The 18,461-nt window shown below is 36.6% G+C and overlaps 1 long non-coding RNA gene across 2 annotated transcripts; it reads left to right on the top strand.

The window, feature by feature from the left end:
• Nucleotides 1–12,676: 12,676 nt before the first annotated feature.
• Nucleotides 12,677–16,528, top strand: LOC124172409. 2 transcript variants are annotated; one of them, XR_006868149.1, is made up of 7 exons: nucleotides 12,677–14,062; nucleotides 14,140–14,613; nucleotides 14,704–14,957; nucleotides 15,045–15,299; nucleotides 15,387–15,552; nucleotides 15,666–15,919; nucleotides 16,007–16,528. It is a non-coding gene; the product is annotated as an uncharacterized LOC124172409 (long non-coding RNA). The 2 variants fall into 2 exon arrangements; XR_006868148.1 differs by having other exon boundaries at nucleotides 15,387–15,919.
• The last annotated feature ends 1,933 nt before the right edge of the window (nucleotides 16,529–18,461 follow it).

Raw genomic sequence — 18,461 nt, forward strand, 5'->3', positions numbered from 1 at the left:
GTCACAAGTTCCTTTCTGACGCACCAATACACCAACGGACAAAGAATGAGTGGTCGATAGCGGGATACTTGGGTATTTATACGGAGGAACTACAAGAGTTGCACATTTGTATATCCAAAAGAAAACAAGTTAGTAAATTAGCGCAATATGTGGGGACCCGACGTGGCATCTCTGCGGCTGCGAGAAATAGATAAGAAAAAGATAACTTGTCATAGATATGTTGGAGAGTTTCTCTAAGGTTGCAGATTGAAAAGAAAACAAAGTCGTCACCGAAATGGTTTTAGAGGCGGCGTCTATCACACTGTGCTGAATAGACATTGATAAGATACGTTAAAATTGAGACTCGACGAAAAGGCAAGCGTTGGACCTACGCAGATAGAAAACAAATTAGCAGGGCATATGCCGAATTCAAAAGAAAGCAAAGTCGTCACCGATATGGTTTCGCGACGCGGCGCCTATCCACAGTGCTGAATAGACTAGGGTAAGATACGTTATAATTGAGACTCGACGAAAAGACAAGCGTTGGACCTACGCGGATAGAAAAAAAAGCAGCTGGGCATATGCCGAAACAGCAGGCCGTGGCGTGCCGCTCCCCAGATTGCAATCAATTGCTGTGCAATTAAGTTGCACACAAAAAACCCACAATGGATGGGTGGCTGAAATACGACCTTCGAATGATTGTCTCCGGTGAAATCGAGAGCAGTAATTCCTTGATATATTCCCGCAGTAAACAAAAACGCGAGCTTAAACCACATAAATAAATAAGAGAAAAAAATTGCATTTTTATTTACAACAAATTAAAGATAATCATAATTAATAATAGCATTAAATAACAATTATAAAATATAAGAAATGAGCATTGATTGAAAATAAAATATTTATTAAATTGTAACGAATCTAGTCGCGTGGCGTCTGACAGACTCAAATACATTTCAAAAACCCTTGCCTGGCACCCTGCTATAAATTTATCTGATATGATTTAACTGAATGGCAGACAATTCGAAAAGAGTAAGGTACCTAGAAGGAGAAACTATTATACGCACACTTTGGCCGAAGAAAAACAAAAACATATTGGTTGGCGTCCAGCAGACGCCACGCGAGTAGCGGAGGGTTAAACATAAAGTAAATGTAGCGCTTGCACTAAAATTTAGAGCTCTGAATTTGAGCGATAATATATTTCACGAAAAAAACATTAAAATAATTGAGGGTATTCTTAAGAAAAACCATTTTCCAAAAAAACTTGTTCATTCTATACTTCACAAAAACAACACTAGATTTCACGTACTCAAAATTCACTAAACAAAAATGATTCAGCAAATACAACATCCCCATACCGTGGAATCATCTATATTGGTAAATTATCTGAACAAATTACGAACGTATTCAAAAAAATAAATTATAAAATTGCACACAAGAATCATAACACTCTAAACAAGCTCCTATAAACAAAAATAAAATCTGAAACCCCTAAAAATCTTAACAGTAATATAATATATAAAATTTCTTGCCTCGATTGTGACACTTGTTATATAAGACAAACATCGTAATATTTAAAAAATAGAATTTCACAACACAAATCAACAGTAAAAGGTGGTATAACTCTGTGTGCTCTTGCTAGCCATAGCATAAACAATGGCCATATTTTTAATTTTGAGAACGCCGAAATTTTGGATCATGAAATTATATTGAAAAAAAGACTTTTTAAGGAAATGGTTTATATTTCAAAAACAAAAAATTGTTGTAATAAAAAAACAGACATCGATAACCTCAGCAAAATTTATTTTTATTTAATACATCAAAATTAATGGTAACCTAGGTTGTGGCAATACCATAGAAACCAAATATCAATAAATATATTCAAAGTTTAGAGGTATGTCAAAATTTTTTGTATAATCCATTCTGTTCATATATATATGTTTATATATATATTTCTATAAATTATATTGTTTATAAAAAAAAAACCGATTGCTCCTTTTTTATGTATTTATATTGTATATTGCCTTATTCTCTGCATTTTATATTGTTTCGCATTTTTTTTTCTAACATAGCCCTGAAGATGTTTTTAAAATTAAACGAAACGTTGGCTGCTTACTTTTAATTTATTGACCTAAACTCCAGGAAACATCATTTTATATATTAAAATAAGGCCAAGAAAAAGGAAAAAAATAATAATAATTAATGTTAAAATTAAAAATCAATATTAAAATTAAACAATATTAAAATTAAAAATCGGAGTTTGTCCAGCACTACCTATAAAAAAAACCTGTTTGCAACCACCATTACACAATAAATTAAAACTTTCATTTGAAAATAACAGACTAAGGAAACAGAAATAAGAGCACTACGGCGGCAAATAGAAATGAATCCAAGGTTCAAGATTTTTGTTATAACTTCAACAATGATGGGTTAAATCAAGCAAAACACGGTGAGAAATGAAGGTAATATTAGTAAACGATTTTAATTTTTCATGGTGAATACTTCTGACGAAATATTCTTGAGTTTGCAGCCATGTTAATGCTTTTATACAAGCCGACGTTTCTGGAGATGACTTGTCTCCCATCCTCAAGGCTGTGTTACTTTGTGGAAGTTCAATTTCACACTGAGCTGGATCGACCGTTTACCGAGGACAACAATGCGGCTCAGGTGTCATACGAGTGGCTGTAGGTATTTCGAAATTCTTCACGTTCAACCTTTGTGTTTCCATGCAGCTGATAACAGTTCTCCATGCATTGCTAAGAGGAAAGCCGGTGTCTCGATTGAAATTTTGTGATTGAGGCGGATATCTATTCCCTTAACTATGCGGTCCCAGTAACGTTGAGCTTGGCAAAGGATTTTTGTGTCTCCCCATCTAGTATAGCATGGTCTTCATCAGCCCCCTAGAACTATCTATCCCAGCCCATTGGAATCCATGTTCCTTTTTTGAAGCCAGTTCATGCGTTCTCCGCTTTGGTTTGGGGGTAGCGCCACCAGTAGAAGAGCCCAACCTGAAGAGCCCTGAGTATATGATTCAGCGTGAATTGCGATCGAGAGCACATGTTTAGAAAACTTCAATTTGAAGATTGAGCGAGCTACGGAGGCTATTTACAACAGAAATATAGTTCGTTTGTAGTAGTTAACGTAGAAATCGTTTTTTTATTATTTAAATTCCGATTGTTTATCTCTTTCGGAGAGATGCCGTGGTCGTGTGTTGTGCCGAATTGTTCCACCGGCTATGGCAGTTCCAAGACGGAATACTCGTTATTCAAAGTCCCGACGAAGCCAGAGATACGGAATTTATGGCAAAAAGCCATTCCTCGACAGGATTTTACCCTGAAGGACAGCCACCGGGTATGTGAGAGGCATTTTCGGGAGGAAGAAGTTGTCCGGAAAATAGTCCACAAAGATGGAAATGGAAAGATACTGGCCGAGGTAAGTTATATTTTTGTTATCCTACGCAAGAATGCAAAGATGGGTTTTGATTTATTACATATCGGATGTAATATTTTATGTAATTTTTATAATTGAGAGGAGATTGAAAGTAATCACGTGGGAGTAAGAGTGAATAGTTCGTTTTTGAGGTCGAGTTAAATCTGTAAGAGATCTTTTAGTTTTGCGAAAGAAATTAATAGACTGGCTACCTGTGAAAGATGTAGAATTCATTACATTTTCGCTTTTTTAATTTTAGGTTAAAATACAGAATCCGAGGCTTTGTGAAGGCGCAGTACCTTCCCAGTTTCCCGGCTGCCCTAAATATTTAAGCGGAAATCCGTCGGCGAAGAGGAAAGCTCCGAACAGGGGACTTCCAACCCCTCGCCTGTGCAAAAAAAAACTTTTTCAGGGTGCTTATGTTGACGATGGAAAGGAAAACGTGGAACAGACGGAACACGTTGGTGGGCAAGCTCATCCGGATGAGACAATCACGGCGACGGGAGGTGATTTTTTTATAAAAGTGAAGAGTGGGGCTTACGAGGCAAATATTCCCGATAGTTGGAAAGTATTTTACTCAGAGTCGTTTGTTTTGTTCTACGACCTGAGGTGTCGAGTAGATGGTGGTGTTATAAACCCTTATGTGTTCCGGCAAATTGTTGTTAAGGAGGATGGCATTGTGAAGTGCTCTATTTTAGGGAAAGAGGTGAAGATGAATGATGATGACTTGATTATAAATAGTGAAAGTGACCTACTCAATGCCATTACTATGGTTAACAACTCACTGGTTTGTGGAGGCAGTGTGTTATCTGGAAGCTGCCCAATCGAAAGTGTGTCCATTTATATTGATGTTCTTGGGCGATTGAGGCACAAAAAGTGTCCCATCGTTATTGCAAGTGGGAACCAGGGGCCGTATTCTGTAACTCCAAACCGATCGGTGCGGCACCGATTCGTCGGGTGCGACGTCACACCGACTCCCGGTAAGAAGTCGTGCGATTCTGTACGAACCCGGTCGGTGCAGCACCGACGAGAGGACGGGAGATCGTCGGTAGCCGTACCGATAGGAAAGAGGTGTCGGTACGGCCACCGACTAGTGGGTTTCATGAATTCCCCGGTGCGCATTGAACGTTTTATTTTGTTTTTACCTCATCACCGAGTAAATAATGAGGTTTTCTCCAATGTTATCTTTTTCTGCCCCTTCGAATACGCCTCTATAATTCACTGTGTCATCATCTATATTAATTACCTTGACAGAAATATAAGATAATGGTTAATAAAAATGAGGTTTGCTAACATATAATGACTTTCTCTCATTTATGTTACCGCACTTTCACTCGCTTGTAATAGGCTTTATTTCTCTCTATCATCATTTATTTGCTCCTTTGACATAAAAAAGATATTTTTGATTAAATATGAGTTTTGCCGCAATGTTATCACTTTATATCACTCTGAATAGGCGACTGTTATTTCACTCAATCATCAATTTGGCGTTTCTCTCGGCATAGAAATAAGATCTTTTTATTTAAGTATGAAGTTTGCCACAACGGTATCAGTTTCTTTCATTTGTAACGGGCAACTATATTTCATTTCATCGTCAGCCATTGATTCCCTTGACGATAAAAGAAGATATTTGTTAATAAGTATGAGGTTTACCGCAATATTATCATTTTCTCTCACTTGGAATGCGCTCTACTTATACATATGTATTTCACCCAATCACAATTTATTTACTTCCTCGTCATTACACTTCTTTTAATTACACCCAGTTCCATATTTTTATAACAATTTCCTAACTTGTTCCTCTAATATGACATTTACATTTGCTTTTGAATCCTACGTTCACGTTCCATGGTATGTTATTTCGTCTGCTACGGTGCCAATGGCATAACCTTCCGTTGATAACATTTAGACGGAACTTACTTAATGACAACTATATTACCAAATCATGAATAAATAGCAATATACGGAACCAATATTTAAAAAAAGAAACTACGATCTCAAGGATAGTTTCAATAATTCATTCCAGCAACAACAACCATCACATATAAACTTTATTGTGATGTTGTAATATTATTTCCTTCGATTCTGTAGGTACAGCATTACCACCACACATTATACAAGCATTGTTAACAAGTTATCCAATATTGTTCATCTTAATCTAGCAATAAGTCGTAATTTCCGCAAATAAAAAGATTGAGAATGACGACAACAAACTGTGCCAATGAGTCTTCTCTTGTTTTTACCCTTCTTTCATTGGTGGATACACGTGAAACTTCGGATAGATTCGGATTTTCCCTGTTTGGGAAGGAGAGGGAACCGTACCGACTGGTTTGAAACCGACGACCTTACAGAATCGCTGAAAGTGTCGTCGTCGGTGCGGAATCCGTTGTCGGTACGGTTTGATGTCCAGTCGGTGGGCTTGTAAGGGAAACCGACCGGTGCGGCACCGACGAAATACAGAATACGGCCCCAGTGCAAGCATTGTTCTTGCGTTGTACGCTTAGTACAGCAAAGACGCCGTAGGCAGGTGAGGCACCCTAGTGGGTCTTTTAAAAAAGTTGACCTGCTGAGGAAGAGGCCCTGGCGAAAAATCTGTGTAACAAATATGTGTAAAAATATGGTACATTATGTAAAATTACACATTTACTACACTTTTCTACTCACAAAGTTACACAAATCGTACAGTCTGTACATCCTGTACATCATTGATACCACAGCCGTACTCAATGTGATGCATCAGATGTTACACAGATTGTACCACTAAGTTACCAGTCTATTCATGCACCAGAAGTGTACTCAATTTATACACATCAATCACTATTTTTGGGGACACAAATGTCATCACAATTTTACCACTGTGTCGCGATACCATTATATTATGTAATTATTATTTTTTAATATAAAGGATTAAATATCGTATTTTGAAACTTGCGCCAAAGGCCAAAGCGACCGGCGGCCATCTTGCATACCATGTCCCAACAGCCGTCGCACTGAAACATTCGCAGCTACTGTATTTTGTGACTTTGCGAATTAAGCTATGCTGTAGAATCTTATTTTACAAGCAAATTTACGTTGAAGTACGCAATGGAAGAAGTAAATAATCCATGTTTCGCAATGAAGACTGGCAAAAAGGAATTGGTAGAATACTATTTCAGGGACTTTTTAAATCGACGCCGGATTAAGTTCCTGTCTGTTTCTGTGTACTGAATTACCGGGTAAAGTGGATCCTAGCGGCACGAAGAGAGATATAAGAATATATCCTTGTCAGCATCAACACATATCTGCTGAGCTGACCATGTCAATGTAAGTAAATGGAACATTTTTTCTATTCGTTAGTAAATCACCGAGGTTGTGCATGTAATCTTTCGTATGTACTAATACGATTAATGAACCACTAATTTCTGTCCAATAAGTATTTAAGATTATTAATTACTATGTTCACAGTTTAATTACAATTTAGCATGATCTTTGCTTTCGCGGCCATAGTAAAAATACAATCCATTCAGACCGATTAAGTGGAAATATCAGGGTTCCCGCAGAAGAATCCACTTTGTTAGCAGTTAGTTATGGCATTAAAGTATCAGTCTCAATCTCAATTAAATCGTATACGAAGAGTTTTTTCTTGAAAATGTATAACCATTGGAAATACGTCGAAGAATTATAATAATTAATAAGCTGTTCAAAACATAGCCATCAATTTAACTCTCTCCGATCATTATCATTTAGGTATTGATTTGTGCTTCAGTACATTTTTTACGAATGCCTAAATTGCAATGAAAGTCATAAAGAGTTATAATGTTATCAATTTTCACAATTTGCTGGCAATTTCAGTAGAAGTTGGAATTGGGGCAGAAATAATATCTTCGGAAAATAATATTTCAACTGGTTTTAATATATATTGGATGTCAGTTTGTGAATGCAGTGTACATAACAGGACATAACTGAATTGTCAATAAGACCTGAAGATGCTGGCAATAATGCTGGTGAAACTATTGTTATACAAAATGTCTCATGCGACAGATTCCTATAAAATATTATCATCATGAATATTTACAATTCTGTGAAAGACTTGACGCATCTACCTTTGAAAATGAAGAGAACAATGTATATACTTTGTTAATTTCATTGCAGATTTCCGAGTTGGCCCTAATTGGAGGCAACACTTCTAAATAAATGATTTTAACGAACTATCCGGTATGTCATGAAAGACATCTTGGAAGCCAACTATAGCTGGATAGGCTACAAAAATGAAAGAGTATTTTCTGAGCTTGGCCTGAAAACAATAATTTTTGGTAAGTTTTATATTACATTTTTTCAACATTAGAGGAGAGATACTATCTGAGGCAATTCTAAATCAAAAGGATATTTCTTTGTGAAAACACCCCAAAAAACATCTATCCCTTTCTTCAGTAAGACTTATTTCTTATTAAGCTCTTCATCCCCACTACATAAGTTATTGTCTAACATATCTCTTCCTTATTTTCCATATAAATTGATCCTTCAAAAATTTTATAAATTACTATGATGATTAATTGGACTACATGTTGTTGATATCATTGTCATAGAGAATACCCCTTCTTTTACAGATGCAGTTCGACTTTATCACCTCACTGCTTCATCTAAGGAATTAGAAAATTACACAAAGCATTCGCTTAGACATGAAAAATTTAGGGATGCCTAGAAGAAAGGCCGTCATATTGATCATCCTAATCAGTAGTGCAGTTCTCACTTCTTTGTAGCATTAGTGTGTAATTAATTTTCCCATTTTATGTCAATTGTTGTTTTAACTTTTAAGTTATATTGAATAACAATATTAAATTTCCTAAATTTGATATCTTTGTGGAAGTATTCTGAAGCTGTTTATTAGTGTGGCTTCTTTTAAAATTCTGTTAGAAAATAAATAGAGTTGTGATAACATAAATGCATAAAATTACTAGAATTTATTTTTCTGTTAATAACCAAATGAGTTTGATTAATGGTTGCACAAAAGTCCGCAGAGGTGATGACCATGTTGTCAAAGCTGGCCAGCGATTTCATTGGAAGACATAACACTGGCTTGGGGAAGAAGAAAATCTCAGGAGCCTGGCTTCGTAAGTTACTTCAAATTTTATTTTACCTATTGGCTTAATATAAGTTGGCTGGAATCAACATGGTATGAGGTAAAATAAATAAGAGCAGTAACTTAAGGGGTTGTCATTTATGAAAATGTTGTGAAAAATAAGGTTCTCTCAACCACTGTTTCATTTCATTAAAAAAAAAGAAAGATTGTTTTGACAGAAAGTGTAATGTTATGCATTAAACCAAATTTTTGTCCATTTTATCAAGTTATAAAAGTTTGCTTGACAAATGACCTTAATTTTACTTTTTCATTTAACAGGAACTATCAAGATCATCAAGAGGGAGTAGAGGAGGCAACAATTGATGATTTATAGTTCTTCTTCAAACAGCAATAAAGATTGATTTTTAAACATTCCTGCATTTATGTTTTTAATTTTAATCCTAATTGCATGGTACCCTTGTTACCATTATTGTACACCTGTGTACTAAATGCTACTATAGTGTACATCATGTACACATCATGTACCACTGCAGACTCTGTACTCACTGTACACAATTCAGCGCCAATTGTTACACAAGTTACACACAAAACCTACACAGATTGGGCCACTTTACCACAAAGTTACACAGATTGTACACTGGAGTTATAACTATGTACACTATGGTTACACACAGCCTTCACAGAGTTTACCATTTTCCTACACTAATGGTACACTCAAAAGTTACCATTAGGTTACACAAATGTTACCATTCTTTTTCGCCAGGGGGTTGAAGGCAGTAAGCAGGAGTAGGTCACTTCTTGAAAGTAAGTGTGCTCTGTATAAAAATGAGTTGCAGGCCAAGGAGGACGAAATGCAGGCCTTGAGCATGAGAGAGCTGGAGGAAAAACTTCAGCACAGGGAAATCCCCCAGACTCAGCGAGATGTGGTGATGGAGATATTGGCTGCAGCAAAGTGCAGAAGTAAAAACGGACGCCGATATTCTGAGGATTGGGTGCTGATGTGCTTTCTCCTGCACATAAAGTGTCCAAGTGGCTACACTTTCTTGCGTGAGCACCAAATACTTCCTCTGCCTTGTGCAAAAACGGTGAGGAAGTATCTCTCAATGGTAAACTCAAGCTGTGGTTTTGACCTGAACTTTTTTGAGCTTTTGCAGCTTAGGGTCAAAGAAATAGCACCAATGGAGAGGCATGGGATACTCTCTATTGATGTGATACACTTGAGGGAGAGTGTTTCAGTATGCTCAAAGAGCCTAACTTACAAAGGCCTCATAGATTTTGGGGAGGATGGACCAAAGGCCATGGATTTTGATAGCAAAGCAAACCATGCGCTAGTTTTGATGTTTCAACCACTGTCTGGTAGTTTTCAGCAGGCAATAGCTACGTTTGCTGGAAGAGGACCCACCGAGGGTGCAGTTCTAGCAAAAATAGTTATTAAAGGTTAGTAGAAAATATACCCTGCATGACAAAGTATTACTTTTTGTAACTCTAACAACTACTATTACTAACAAGCAGAAGCATCATTTGCACATGATCAATAATGGTGAATTTATCTCTTTTTAGCTATTATCCTGCTGGAGAGGGTTGGACTTGTGGTGCATGGCATTGTTTCAGATTGTGCTGCCACAAACCGCAAGATGTGGTCTGAACTTGGTGTCAGTGGAGCAAGGAATGGCTTCAAAAATTATTTTGAACATCCAGCTCGGGAGGGCAGAAATATTTATGTATTTGCTGACACACCGCACCTCATCAAAAATGTCAGGAACAGGCTCTACAACTCAAAGGAGTTGAAGGTATGAATTTATTGCAATTCCTTTCTAAAATACTGGTCTACCATCCATATTTCGGAGCACCTTTAATCACCTGTTTTAGTTTGGTGGTGAAAGTACCTTAGATTTTGATGTTTTTGATTGGCAATTTATTTTACCTAGCAAGACATACATGCTTTAATGCTTCGTGTTCTTCAAAATAATCCATTATGGCTTGATGCTTGCATTCTGTACTTCAGTCTTTATTGCTTTAAGTCACATTAATTTTCTCACTTCCTTGTATTTCATATGTATAAAGTAATGTAATATTGAGTAAACTTCATTTGGCATGATTGCAAGAACTTGTTAAAGAAAGTTGCATGTGCTATGCTGTGTTGGAATGCATGCTACTGTATTGAGGTTGCTTATTTGCTGCTAATAATTTTAATTTCTGCTTTTTGAAGATACCTGGGTATAGTATACCTGCTAGGTGGATTCACTTAGAGAATCTGCTTGATGTAGACCAGCAGCTTACAGCAGGGAAACGTGTTTGTCCACGGGTTACCAAGGATCACATTTTCCTAACCAATTCAGCTAAGATGAGGGTTCGGCTTGCAGTGCAGGTGTATATTTCTGAATTCAATTCGTTTATGTTTATTTTAATGGAGAGGCTGGAAATTTTTAAACGAGTTGAAGAATTTCCATGGAATCATATTCTCCGGTGTATTTAAGAGGAAAGCGACCCTACTCAAAACTTATCATCCTTTAACTGAAGTAATATCCTTGAACTTTTTGAAGTTACTTTTTACCCAATATGTCACTACTTTTTCCTTTGTGCCCTATAGTGTCTATGTAACTTACTTACCAACTAGTCTGTTTTGATCACTATTAGCTGGTGTCCCATATTAAGGTTGTGGTATACTTTTTTGAATTGTTTTTATATATGTACCTCAGCGTCCATCAATGTGTAATGTTTCAGGCAATGAATGGCTAGTTTCCAGCTGTAAAATTCAACATTAATATTATAAGTTATTGACAAAAGGATATATTGGTTGGTTTTGTCTTGTTTTAAATTAATTCCAATGCATTACTTAATTTTGTGTGGTAATTAAATAGTTTTTTTCCCAGCATGACTGTGCATTAGTAAATGCTACTTTCCCTGTTAATTTGAATTGCCATGATAATTATTAATTTTGGCATAACTGATTGTCTATCTTGAACAGCTTCATTTAATTTTATTTCCAGGTACTTAGTGCATCAATAGCCGGTGCATTAAGATTCTATGGCAGGCATAACATGCAAGGGCTGAAAGATGCAGAAGAAACTGCAGCCTTCTGTTCATTTTTCAATGATCTCTTTGATTCATTAAATGGGAAGTCCGAAAGGGATGCTATACGCTCGGATTCCAATGACCTCAAGGTATGTTCATAGAATATAATGTTTATCCATGCGGTATTTTTCTGAAATGCTATGTTATTGTAGATGTTTAGGGAGGTGTGGAGGTTTTTAATTTATTCATTTGCAGGTACTCGAGTCTTCATTGAAATGGTTGGATGGCTGGAATGACTTGCTGCTGGAGGGTAGAATCCAAAAAAGTGAGTTTCTCACCTACCAAACATATGAAGGCTTGAGGTTAACATTGCAGTCCACAATAGATTTATCTTCGTACATGATATATGCCTGTGACTTTGATTATTTTTTGACTGGGAACATTAATCAAGACCCCCTTGAGGTATGTCCAACTATGAATGCTTACATTAGTGTGATGATACTAACTATTGCTTTGATATTTATCCACTTTCTTCTTACATGTATATTTTTTTCACTTTCAGCGCTTCTTTGGCATCATTCGCCATGTTTCCGGATCAAATGACCACCCTGCTGTGCCCAACTTCCTCCAACTGTATAAGATCCTCTCCTGCTTCTCCCTAATTCGCCCACCAAAATATGGGAATTGCAGTGTGGATGAGAGGACACCACCTCAGCAGCTGATAAAGCTGTCAACCATTAAAGAGATTTACGGAGACTCTTCTACAAAAAATTCAGCCCTTGACAAAATCAAGGAAAAATTAGACTCTTTGGTTGAGCTTGATAACAGGGAGTATGATGATGTCATAGGAAGTGACCACGATTACCATTGTGCACCAGTGGCAGACTGTTTCCTATATTATATTACAGGGTTGCTGGGCAAACACATTATCAAGTGGACAAAATGTGATGTGTGCAAAGCTGCCATTACTAATCCGAATTTACTTCCTAACAGTCTTGCTGCTGAATTAGCTAACCAGCGGGCTGAATTTGGTTTTGTCCACACTAATAGAAACTTGTTCTCCATTGTTTGTGCTCTGGAAAAGAGTTTTGAGGAGCACTGGAGGGAATTGGACTTATGTGAGAAGGTCACTACGCAACTATTGGAAGAGCATCATATGAAATTCCCCTGTTCATCACATGGTGATGAAGTGATGTCGTACATGATTCACTTGTTCCTAAAATTGAGGATGCAGCAGTTTGCCTATCGTTCCTGCAGAGACAAGCCTAGGGAAAACAGGGATAGGAAAAAAATTGCAAAATTTTTCACCACCTAGGCTACCGTGCCCACCATTTATCCATTTATCCTGTTATCAAGGCTCGTTAATGAGCCAACATTGTTTATTTTATTGTGTGACCATGTTCACTAGGCAGTAGTGATCATGTTCATTTTGTGACTATTATGTGCCTTCATTACCCTTTGTTGCCCTCGCATTGGGTGATAGTGTTAATTGTGACTTTCCTCCAAGCCAATTACCGCTAGGCATTAGAGATTCCTTATGCAACCTCTCTGACATTCCTTAGTGCTCCTGTTTATTTTATCATGTAGTGATCATGTTCATTTTGTGACTATTATGTGCCTTCATTACCCTTTGTTGCCCTCGCATTGGGTGATAGTGTTAATTGTGACTTTCCTCCAAGCCAATTACCGCTAGGCATTAGAGATTCCTTATGCAACCTCTCTGACATTCCTTAGTGCTCCTGTTTATTTTATCATGTAGTGATCATGTTCATTTTGTGACTATTATGTGCCTTCATTACCCTTTGTTGCCTCGCATTGGGTGATAGTGTTAATTGTGACTTTCCTCCAAGCCAATTACCGCTAGGCATTAGAGATTCCTTATGCAATCTCTCTGACATTCCTTAGTGCTCCTGTTTATTTTATCGTGTAGTGATCATGTTCATTTTGTGACTATTATGTGCCTTCATTACCCTTTGTTGCCCTCGCATTGGGTGATAGTGTTAATTGTGACTTTCCTCCAAGCCAATTACCGCTAGGCATTAGAGATTCCTCATGCAACCTCTCTGACATTCCTTAGTGCTCCTGTTTATTTTATCGTGTAGTGATCATGTTCATTTTGTGACTAATATGTGCCTTCATTACCCTTTGTTGCCTCGCATTGGGTGATAGTGTTAATTGTGACTTTCCTCCAAGCCAATTACCACTAGGCATTAGAGATTCCTTATGCAATCTCTCTGACATTCCTTAGAGCTCATGATCATTCATGAAATTCTTTATCCAGTAAGTATTTATAAACATTCGAGTATTAAGGCAGTTATTGATGATAGTGTATTTCACAATGCCATGATAACCATTGTTTATCTTTTTCAGATTTAAGCAGTACATCCCATAGATATAATACCAAACATGTACTCGTTTATATTCATCTTGCTTCTGCTACTCGTCATGGACTCTCCCATTCATCTTTCTTCGCCATGCTTTGTCCAAAGACTTCTGAGTGGAACATCTGAGGTCACACTGATCTCCTTCGATATTGAATAGGTGGTTTCTTAGCTTCAGCCAATGACGCAGGTCCTTCATCCTGTAAGTACTCATATTAGTGGTGATCAATGAGTGTGTTTTTTTCAATGCCTGCATTACCATGTGTCTTTGTTTTTTAGATCTCATCAATCGAATTCCGGACATATGCTACTCATCGTGGACTCTCCCATTCACCTTGCTTTGCCAGGCTATGCCCAAAGACTCCTGAGTGGAACATCTGAAGTCACACTAAGCTCCTTTGTCATTGAAAGGTGGTTTCTTAGCTTCAGCCCATGACGAAGGTCCAGGACGCAGGTCATTTTACTGTGTGACTCTAATTTTCTACCAAGGCTGCCTTCCCCTTGAATGAAAGTGCTGTTATCAAGACTCGTTAATGAGCCAACATTGTTTATTTTACTGTGTGACTCTAATTTCCTACCAAGGCTGCCTTCCCCTTGGATGAAAGTGCTGTTATCAAGAGTCGTTAATGAGCCAACATTGTTTATTTTACTGTGTGACTCTAATTTTCTCCCAAGGCTGCCTTCCCCTTGGTTGAAAGTGCTAAATGAGCCAACATTGATCATTTTACGGTGTGCTCTAATATACTCCCAAAGGTATGTTATTGGTACCTAACTTTTTTCCTGAGATGCTTCATGTCCTACTTGTAACCTTCAATTATATTTACTCTTCTTCATACTTTGCAGGGCATGAAAAAGGCAGATAAACATTCGATGCTATTTATGCTTCAGTAATGCTGAACAATTGGAAATAATCTTTTTCGATAGAATCCCATGTCATTTTGGAGTTGAAATTTTAGGGATGAATATTTCAAACCGACCCTATGGAAATATATTTCCGTTGTTCCATCATGTTAGTGGAGCTAAATTTTACAAAGTCGCCTTCATGGTGTTTTTTATAATATTGATGAATGCAATGAACTTCCAATTCCAAGTAAAAGGTATGTATTTGGTATCAATTTTTCCTGAAATGCTTCATGTCCTACTAGTAACCTTCAATTATATTTACTCTTCTTCAAACTTTGCAGGGCATGAAAAAGACAGATCAACATTCGATGCTTTTTATGCTTCAGTAATGCTGAACAATTGGAAATAATCTTTTTCGATAGAATCCCATGTCATTTTGGAGTTGAAATTTTAGGGATGAATATTTCAAACCGACCCTATGGAAATATATTTCCGTTGTTCCATCATGCTAGTGGAGCTAAATTTTACAAAGTCGCCTTCATGGTGTTTTTTTATAATATTGATGAATGCAATGAACTTCCAATTCCAAGTAAAAGGTATGTTTTTGGTATCAATTTTTCCTGAAATGCTTCATTTCCTACTAGTAACCTTCAATTATATTTACTCTTCTTCAAACTTTGCAGGGCATGAAAAAGGCACATCAACATTCGATGCTGTTTATGCTTGAGTTATGCTGAGCAATTGAAAATAGTCTTTGTCGATAGAATCCAATGTCAATTAGTAGTTGAGTTTTAAAGGAAGAGTTTTAACAAAGCTGCCTTGGTGGTGTATTTTATAATATTGATGAATGTAATGAACTTCCAATTCCAATTTAAAGCTATGTTTTTGGTATATTTTTTCTTAAGTACTTCATGTCCTACTTGAAATCTTCATTGATATTTACTCTTTTTCATACTTTGCAGGGAATGAAAAAGGCAGATCAACATTCGATGCTATTTATGCTTCAGTTATGCTGAACAATTGAAAATCATCTTTTTCGATAGAATCTCATGTCATTTTGGTGTCGAAATTTTAGGGATGAATATTTCAAATCGACCCTATGGAAATATATTTCCGTTGTTCCATAATGTTAGTGGAGCTAAATTTTACCAAGTCGCCTTCATGGTGTTTTTTATAATATTGATGAATGCAATGAACTTCCAATTCCAAGTAAAAGGTATGTTATTGGTGTCAATTTTTCCTGAAATGCTTCATGTCCTACTTGTAATCTTCATTGATATTTACTCTTTTTCATACTTTGCAGGGAATGAAAAAGGCAGATCAACGTTCAATGCTGGTTTTTTGTAGTTTATGATGGAGTTATATGCTGTGCAATTGAAAGTTGTCTTTGTCATTAGAATCCATTGTGATTTAGTAATTGATTTTTAAAGGAAGAGTTTTTGAAATCATCCCCTTGGTGATATATTTACATTGTTCCATCATCTTTGGTGGAGCAAATCATTCCATAGCATTAGGTCCATGATCTTGTTCAAGCAGTAGGTTAAATCTTTCAATTATCTTTCATATTCTACTGTAATATACATACATATGTCCCTTTCGATGATAGGGATGCTTTAGGTAAATGTTATATCATTCCATTAATGGAAATCAGGTATTACTTTTATCCTTGAATGACCTCATATTTTACTCATTCTTTAAAATATAGTTTAAATTTTTCAATTTGGTGAAAAATTTTTGTGAATTTATGTTATATTCTACTGGTTAATTTAAATCTTATTTTCAGGTTTCCAATTGCTTGTGAATCTTTGGTATTGGATTCAATTTTGGAGTGTGTGTTGAGAGCACGGACTTAGAATAATCAGGACTGGGCACTTAAAGCTTCATCTGTCGTCGCTATTGTCGCTGACGAGAAATTATTCTCATAGATGGCAGCACTGTAGCTCGCCCGAAACATCTAGGGAGTTTTATGGTGATTGTATGAGAGTGATCTTTTTTCAGCAAACTTTCGAATATAGAAGCTACTTAAGAACGATCAATTTTCTTAAGAGACCAAGTGCGAAGTATAAGGAAATTTTTCTCGATGAAGTTTTTTGACTCTTTCGAGGGAAAGGCGAATTCCTTGCAATAGAATTGACTTCGTTGACATTTCCATATCTATCCCTTAAGATTTTCAGCCTCAAACTTTTCGACCACAACCCAGTAGAAATGTTTATTGGAAGCCGCTATTCCTGTTGAAATAGGGCACTTTAAGCTAGTATATTAGATAGGGTCTTATCATTTTATCCTGTTCCTTCCGCCTCGATTAGTAAAACAACTATGACGTGCAATTATTTCCAGTCTAGCATTCACTTTCGTAGCATCACATATGCTATGAAACGGAGTTACCTGTTCCCCATTTAGAAGCTGAATTTCACTGATAAACTGTTGAGATATGTATTAATTGTTTATCCATGCAATGTGCACAGTTTACTACTTTACATTGTTGATTGACCTAATGAAATCCTAGCAGATGATATTTAATGATACACTAAATGCGAAGTTTGGGGGCCTACACTTAGGTTTTTCCACATTTCTATCGCAGGAAAGAAATTAAGTGAGTTAAAAATGCTATTCAGGGCTTGATTCGATATTTAAAGGATTTAAATTTGTTGTTTAGAAACTCTTTTATAACATACGTTGATAAAATACTATCACCTCTAGTCTGGGACTGTTCCTGCATGATATAATCTCCTTGAATCGGAATTACGTGCTTATAACTCAGGAAGTTGAATTCCACTGATAAGCTTTTGCGATAAGTTTTAGCTATAATCCCATTCTATAGAGTTTGTGCTTGATTGACGACGTTGATTGATCTGTTTGAAGCCTAGCGGACGGAATTCAATGAGGTAGAGAATGTCATGTTCGGGGGCTTATTTCATAGTTCTCCACGCATTTATTTCACAGAACAAAGATTTTTAATTGTGAAAATAAGTTTCAGTGCTTAAATCAGTATTTAAAAGATATAAATTCATATTGAGAGCCTTTTCCGCTAAGTCCTAACAAGGTAAATGAATAGGAGCACACGGGCGAGCTTTGGTGCTGCCATCTATCTTTGAAACCATCGCCGGGCGACAATAAGGACGACATCGCTTGGCATTACCAGGGTTCGGGAGTTGCACTGGGCTGGTTGAGAGTTACCTATGGGTTGTTATTTCATTGTTATTCTCAGCATATCTTACAATTTTAGATACAGGAAATTGTAATTGTGGTAATTATTTGTAGTACCTTGATTTGGGTCATATTCTATAATAATAATATTGTTCCGAATTGGTGTATTTGAAAAAAAATGTTAATGTCGATGATAAATTTATTTTCCAGTGATACGCAGCTTTCCTTTTTTTCAGGATGTCCTTGAAAGTTTGTTGGTCCATTTGTTAATGCCATTTCTGAAAACCTTTCCCATTTACTCTCATGTGATGAATCATGAAGTTTTGCAGTTGCTCACTGGAAGAATTGTGAATTGCAATCGCCTTGCTCAGTTTGCAGATCAGTTTTGGGTTTTTTCCTTAATAATGCATTGTGTGTGATTTTATTTGCTGTTGATATGGCAAAGTTGAATCTTGTACTTTTCAATTTCAAACTAATTTTGTAACGTGAATTTATGTTTTGAAATTGGGCTGTTAACCCTCCGTGACTCGCGCCCTAAATACGAACGTGAGAGCTCGCGTGGGGTGTTTCTGACACCCCACTCGTTTTTTTCGCTTTTTTCAATTGTTTAA

Source organism: Ischnura elegans (genome assembly GCF_921293095.1).
Source record: "Ischnura elegans chromosome 13 unlocalized genomic scaffold, ioIscEleg1.1 SUPER_13_unloc_1, whole genome shotgun sequence".
NCBI classification, from domain to species: Eukaryota; Metazoa; Arthropoda; class Insecta; order Odonata; family Coenagrionidae; genus Ischnura; species Ischnura elegans.